Below are 7,823 nucleotides of genomic sequence, written 5' to 3' on the forward strand. Positions count from 1 at the left end.
GTACCACATCACACCTATCAGATTGCTAACATGATAAAAAAGGAAAATGATCAATGGTGGAGAAGATGTGGGAAAATTGGAACACTAATGCATTGTTGGTGGAGTTGTGAAATGATCCAACAATTAGGGAGAGCAATTTAGAACTATGTCTAAAGGGCTATAAAAATGTGCGTACCCTTTGACCCAGCAATACCACTTCTGGATCAAAGAGATCATAAATATAGGAGAAGGACTGACATTTACAAAAATATTTGTAGCAGCTCTTTCTGTGGTGGCAAAGAATTGGAAATTGAAGGGATGGCTGAACAAATTGTGGTATATGAATGTAACAGAATATTGTTGTGCTATAAGAAATGATGGGCAGGAGGATTTCAGAAACACCTGGAAAGACTTGGATGGACTGATGCTGAGTGAAGAGAGCAGAACCAGGAGAACATTGTATGCAGTAACAGCCACGTTGTGCAATGACTAACGTTGATAGACTTAGCCCTTCTCATCAATGCAAGGATCTAAGACATCTTCAAAAGTCTCATGATGGAAAATACAATCCACATCCAGAGAAAGAACTATGGAGTCTGAATGCAGATGCCATTTGTTCCTTTCTTCCTTTTGTTTTGTTTTGTTTCTTCTCTCTTGTGGTTCCTCCTATTGGTTCTAATTCTTTTTTACAACCTGACTAATGTGAAAATATGTCTAATAGGAATGTACATGAAGAGTATGTATATGTAGAGCCTATATCAGATTGCACATATTTGGGGAGGGAGGAGAAGAAAATTTAAAACTCAAAAGCTTATGGAAGTGAATGTTGAAAACTTAAATTAATTATTAACAACAACAAAAAAGAAACAACCCAAATGACAGCAAGAAGATATTGTTTCCTTTGAAAAGACTAGAAGAACTAACTATGTCCTGAATGTTTTGACCAGATAAGAGCTAAAAGAAATAATTATATTTTGGTGTGCTTCACTTTGAGTAAGTAAATCAATGCATAGTATATGTTCAATGTTAAGTATCAACAAAATTAATTAAAAAGATGTTGAAACTACTTATTTTTAAATAAATTAATTTTCACAATAAAAATAAAAAGAAATAAGATTGAGGAGGAAAGATTGGTTTGGGAGTTAAAATTTAAGGTTTGAGGAAATGACATAGGAGATACCCAACAAGTAGCTGGACATACGGAACTAGAGCTCAGTAGACATTTCAGGGCTGGATTTATCCATCCCTCAGGTTGTTTGCCTGGACTTGAAACCAGAGAATGAATAACATTAGCAAAATATTAGAGAAAGAAAAGAGAAGAGGACATCAGACAGCCTGAGTCACAACTGAACAACATCAACAATAATAGAATTATTAAAATGCATTGTCAAAAAAATACTAAATTTAGTAGAAAAACAAAAGCAGCTAGTAATTTAGAAATGCAAAGAGATAGAACTAGAATATGAATTTGTCAATAGCCATGTAATTTGGCTAACATATACAATGACTAGCCATAAGCTGAGGGATGAAAAAGCCAAAAAAAAAAAAAGAAACAAAGAAAAAGAAAAAAGGCTCACAGCATAAATGAGATAGAAAAGCAGATCTGAAGATGACTAGACGTCAGGGTTGGGAGGGGAAAAAAAAGCATTTTAATGTCCATTTTATCTGGGACTATTTGAAATAAACATTAGTGATATGAAATAATACCTATAAGAAATGTTATATTTCAAAAGGCATGTTCATCTATCTGTTTTTGCATTTTCACATGAACTTTTGTTGAAATTAAAGGCCAGCTGCCTGGCATAATTTTTGACTGCTAAAGGGTATTTTTGATAATTATCACTAATAAATAACTGGAACTTTAAAAAAAGGCTTTTAAACATTTTTTTTAGCAGAAGTCAATTTTCCAAATAGATTTTTAAAGAAGGTTGGGTGTTTCAATATATTTAATTTTAATTTTTTCTAGTTTTATTTCAAGTAATAACAATGACAAAACATTTGTATGGTGCTTTCAGGTTTGCAGAGTGGTTTCCATGTTATCTCGTTTGATCCTCACAACAGACTCAAAGGTAGGTGGTATTATCCTTATTTTAAAAATGAGGAAACTGAGGCTGAGAGAAGTTATGACTTACTCAAGGTCACACAGCTAGTAAGTGTGAGAAGGAAGATTTGAACTCAGGTTTATCTTGATTTTAAGTCCTGCACTCTATTCACTGTGCTGGCAACAGCTTCTTCCTCCAAAGGGAGCCTGTGTTTGCCAAGTACAGAACAAATCCCACAAGTCCTCCAGTTAAAATAAAATCCCACCCTGCAATGGGAACAGACTTTTTATCAGAGAAGTCAGCATTCCAGATTCTTCTTGACAGAACAGAATGCCAGGGGTATAATTTCTTGAAATCATCATTTTCGTAATTTAAAATCATTTTTTAGGGTTTTGTAGCTGAGAGACAATACTAGTCCTGCTTTTCCCCACATACACAAATAGCTATCTCTACCTTCCCATCCACTCTCTGTTCCCCTCCCCTGTCAAAAATACACTTTAATAATACACTTTTGATTATAGAGAGTAAGGGCCTAGATTCTTACCCAAGAGAAATACAACAAAACTGTAGTTGGCCTGTCAGTAATAGAAATGTGCACTATACCTGTCTGGAATGATTCTGAGTCATCCCATAATCAAATTAAGCTTCTAGATTCTACCCAAAACACTATATTCATAGAGTTATAACAATGCTATTTGGAAGATTGAAAAGCCAATTTTACTGGGGGAGGAAAAAAACTAGTTTCAGTACTTTATACTTTTCAATCCATTGCTCTCTGGACTGAAAGTTGGTTTAACTCAGAAGTGATTTTCTTGGAAAGTTTCAGAAAATCCATTCATCTATTTTTGAGCTATCCAACCGTAGGGGAAAATGAGGGTTTTATACATATTAAGACATTTTTCAGATGCCTTTTGGAAGTCTTGGTTACACTAAAAAATGACCTGTATTTTAAAAATGCAGACTTTCCATGTAAGGCATGCAAAATGGCAAATTCAAAATTCTTATTACTTAGAGACTTCATTACAAGTTAGCTATTCTGGGTATCTAAAATTAGCAAAAAAAAACAAAAACAAAAAACCGTTCTGCACAATATATGTGATCCTCCACCAGAATTCATTTGCCAACAGGGCCTCACTAAGTACCTACTATGTGCATAACACTATTCTAGGCATTAAAGGTAATAAAAAGATAACTAAGATATTATCTCTGCTCTGTAAGAGATTATAATCTAGAACTTATTTTCATTGAATTACAGAAATGAAAGGCTCAGAATTTATCTAGTCTAATCCCCATCCAAAGAATGCACACTGGCTATTCATTGGTTCTTCTCCTCTAACACTTAGTATTATACTAATTACTAATTATACTACAACATATACCACATTAAATGTGCTATGTAATATGTGCTTTATATTATAATTATATTAACAACTACTAATTATTAATTATACTAATTGCTACTCATTATACTAATTATGTGTTGTTGATGTTCCATTGTTTCAGTTGTGCCCAACTCTTTGTGGCCCTGTTTGGGGTTTTCTTAATAAAGATACTGGAGTGGTTTGCCATTTTCTTCTCCAGTTCATTTTACAGATGAGGAAACTGAGGTCACAAAGCTAGTAAGTGTCTGAGACCTGATTTGAATTCAGGTCTTCCTGACTCTAGGCCAAGCACTCAAGCCAAAGCACTGCCTATCTGCCTGAATAATTATGTATTTTGCTAATACTGAACTCCTCCCAAAGCTTTCCTTTGTAGTGGGCAGCTCACTTTCCGTTTTCCATTAGCTCTATTTGGTTTCAATTCAACATAATTCAAACTCATTCTCAGCTCCCTCAGTCTCCTCTCCTCTCCCCTTTGGTTGGAAGCTAAAGGATGGAGTACTAAACGCCACCTTAAAGCTTTCAGAGGCAAGAGCTGATGCCATTTAGTCAGGCCAGAGCCACTGCCGTCTCCATGACCAGCGGTAACCAGTGCGAGCTTACCTGCCAGAAGTTCATGAAAAAGCAAAGCGACTCAGGCAAGGGGAAACGTCGGGTTGACGGGCTCTCTGCAGCTTCCCGAAAGCAGAGGGACTCAGAGATCATACAACAGAAGCAGAAAAAGGCCAATGAGAAGAAAGAAGAGTCCAAGTAACTCTATGGATCATGCCCATCTCTCTTGCCCGTCGACCGTGTGCCTGGAGCCAGTTCCGGCAAGCTCTCGCCTCCTGCTGCAGCTCTCACAAGTCCCAGAACTGATGGCATTCCCGTCGCCCGGTGTCTGCAGTGGGTTTTCTCTGTGCATCCTTTCCCCAGGTAGCCTTGCTCTCTCCTCCAGGACATTCCTGTGTTTTTTCTTCCTATGAGGCTTATCCCAGAGTACTAAAAGTAGCTTTGTAATCCCTTTGGGAAAAAAATAAAATAATAAAGAGGGCAGGATCTGGACTTTCCAGCTCTGCTCGGTTTGAACTCCACTGAACAAGAAACAAGATGCCTTTCTCAGGGTACGCCCTGGTGTTCTACTCCCCTGACTCCTTCCGTTTTCCTTTTATATGTTGTCTTTCCCCCATCAGATTGTAAATTACTTGAAGGCAGGGATTTCTTTGTTTTTATTTGTATCCCCAGAACTTCCACCGTGCCTGGCACAGTGTAGGCATTTAATACATGTTTAATTAGTTGAACTGAATTAAATTGGATTGAATTGTATTGGATTATGTGACCAGCATGTATGTTGTGGTCTTTTGTTTTGTATTTCTGAGTCATATATTTCTCTGATGAATTTCATACTTCTTTTCCTGCAGATTACTCACACTTCCCATGTATTTCTCCATTTCCTTTAGGGGAACTCAACTACAGTTCTTCATTATTCCATAATTCACAGTCATAAAACATTGGTGAAACACACATATATACATACAAACATATATGTTAAAGATGAACCTTTATTTCAGGGATCATTAAAAGAACTATGCTATTTACCAAAGGAAGGCCACCTTGTTCTTGATCTTCAGTTCAATTTTGGGACCTGCTCATTGTCTGTTTGAAGATTCTGTCCAAAACACATACACTGATGGGTAAGCTCTATCAGTTTTCTATCCAATTGTTTCTCTCTTTTCTTCTCACTATGAGTATTGCTATTATAATGTCCAGAATATGATAATGATGCTCATAACAAGAGATAAAAGACAAAATTAACATAAGTTTCTTTAAAAAAAATAAAGCCCTTCCATCCATAATCCATTTATATTTAAAATAAGGTATCTGTTGAGCTTTTTATAAAATCTTGGTGCATAGTACTGTGAAGTAACAATGTATTTAATGAAATTGTTTGTCTAGAAGGAAATTCTAATATGAACAAATCAAGGGAGTCATAGCAACACAGTAGGTTTTTATAAAAGTGCTTTTTAATGTTATGTCTACATAGATATACTGGAGTGAGGAGTTGAAGTAAGCATTTAAATGGCATGCAAAAAAAAATGGTGTTATGTGGGGGAAAAAAATTAGAACCAGAATATCACAAGATGCCTGCTACTATCATTAGGACTCATTCAATGATTATCTAGTGTTTCATGTCATTTTGCTTATGTCAATAATGGGAGTCAATAATTATCTGGAAATAATCTACTATCTTTCTGTTTCCTCAAATTCAAAAAGGCAATGTGTCATAGACAAAGTAAGGAGCTGCGAATGAAGGGAAAATGTTTTAATTCCCAGTTCTGCCATTAATTACCTGAATAATTTTGAGTAGGAGAATGTGGAACCCAAACTTAGCCTTGAAAGAACCTATGAGGTTCTAAGAGGTGGTATTGAGGAGCAAGCTCATTGCAGGAATGAGAAATACTTGATCAAGCACGTGGAGACAGGAGGTGGAATGTTGAGTTGGGGAACAGCGGGGAGGCAAGTTTTGCTTCAATAAAAACTAAATGAAGAGTAATATGAAATATGCCTAGAACTAGGGTGGAAACAACTAGGGCCAAACTAAGAAAGCTGTTAAATTCTTGGGTTAGCAGAAATATGAAACCATTGGAGGTTTCTGATCAGAGAAATGGCATGGTCAGACCTATGTCGCAGGAATATTATTTTGTCAGATGTATGGTGTATATGGATTAAGAAGGGAGAGGAAGAAAGTAGGAAAACAAATTAGAAGACTATTGTAATACTCAAAGCAAGAGCTAATGAAGGTCTCAGCAAGGGTACTGACCATGTGAAAGGAGAACAGAGAAATGAAATGAGATCTTTTGAAGATAAAATTAACAGGATTTGTCAACTCACTAGATACTGAGGTGAATAAAAACATGAAGGTGTCTTCCACAGAAACCAGGAAGTAAGGGGATAATTAAGATTTAAAGGCCAAAGACTCAGCAAAGAAACTATGATATTCCTAAGGGAAACTTCTTGAGCATCCCATGAATGGGAGAAGAGGAATTCCAGAGTCCAGGAGTTTTGAATTACTACCTTGTTATCTCTATGTGATATCTAAGTCTAAGTCTACTTTCTTCTGTACTCCGTATGTACATGTTGGATAATGTGTCTACAACAACATTGTTGGGATGGGAGGATTTATTGTATTCATTGTTCTTACTGTTGGATCTTAAAAAACACTCCCTACTAAAAGCTCCTTAAGGCTGAGTGACAAAGCTAATCTCAACTGATCATCTTAAGAAAGAAGCCTACCAGTGGAGCCTAGAAACCATGTACGGCTCAAGAGAAAGACAGCTCAACTGCTTTATCAAAGAGAACTCTAGCATATCAAATCCTGGTACCCTAGGAGTACCAGCCTTCTTCCAGGACCCCAGACTCGTCTCTGGAAGTCAGACTTGGGATAAAGATCCTCACAGGTTATATGGGTTCACCTGGAATATACTCCACCCCTACCTCCCCCTCATGAAGTTGTCTTACTTCAAGAGTAATTCACTCCCAGCTATGTGCATATGTGTGCATGTGGGTGGTTGTTGTTCAATCATTTCAGTCACATCTGACTCTTCATGACCTCATTTGTGGATTTCTTGGCAAAGACACTAGAGTTGTTCACCGTTTCCTTCTCCAGCTCATTTGACAAATAAGAAAACTGAGGCAAACACGGTTCAGTGAGTGTCTGAGGCCAGATTTGAACTCAGGAAGATGAGTCTTCCTTTCTCCAGACCTAGCACTCTATCCACTGCACCACCTAGCTGACACACACACACATTTTACACAATATATATTTGTAATTATTAACTTCATATTATTCCTGTACATTTTTAATATATACTTGTCTCCTCCAGCATATTGGATCCTTTCAAGTACAGACGGTTTAATTTGATGTACTTGTAACCTCAGTGCTTAGCCCAATGCCTAGAACACAGTAGGTGCTTAATGAAATCTGATTGATTGATTAACTCTTGTTAATGCAGAGCCTTCATTGAGAACTCTAAAATGTACATGGTTCAAAAATCTCTGAAGTCGCTCTTGAACCTGCAGCCTGTCTAAACAAGCTACACTGAACCGTCTGGCCCCACAAACAACAAAATGCCTACTACGTGCCCAATTTTCATGACTAGTTTCAATTTTGTGAAAACAAAGGATACTTCATAGAGGTTTTTTTGAGAGCAATATCCTTTATTGGGCTGCCTACCATCCTAAAGGGAGGACCAACTTTCAATATTTTTGGCAAAACAGGATAAATGCTTATCTGGATGATAAAGTGTTGAAACTAGAAGAGACCTTATGAAGCCTTCCCCTGCCTTCTACACAGAAGGAAACTTGCTATGACTATAGCTGTTATTTTGAAAAAGTAAGGGCATTGCTATTAGCTCTCAATTTTTTTCCCTCAAATTATCTTCAG

General features: G+C 36.8%; 1 pseudogene; it reads left to right on the forward strand.

The window, feature by feature from the left end:
* The first annotated feature begins 3,974 nt into the window (after nt 1-3,974).
* Nucleotides 3,975-4,154, forward strand: LOC110212730 (small EDRK-rich factor 2 pseudogene; annotated as a pseudogene).
* Nucleotides 4,155-7,823: the final 3,669 nt, after the last annotated feature.

This window comes from Phascolarctos cinereus, unplaced genomic scaffold (genome assembly GCF_003287225.1).
Source record: "Phascolarctos cinereus isolate Bilbo 61053 unplaced genomic scaffold, phaCin_HiC Scaffold_726;HRSCAF=1367, whole genome shotgun sequence".
Taxonomy (NCBI): domain Eukaryota; kingdom Metazoa; phylum Chordata; class Mammalia; order Diprotodontia; family Phascolarctidae; genus Phascolarctos; species Phascolarctos cinereus.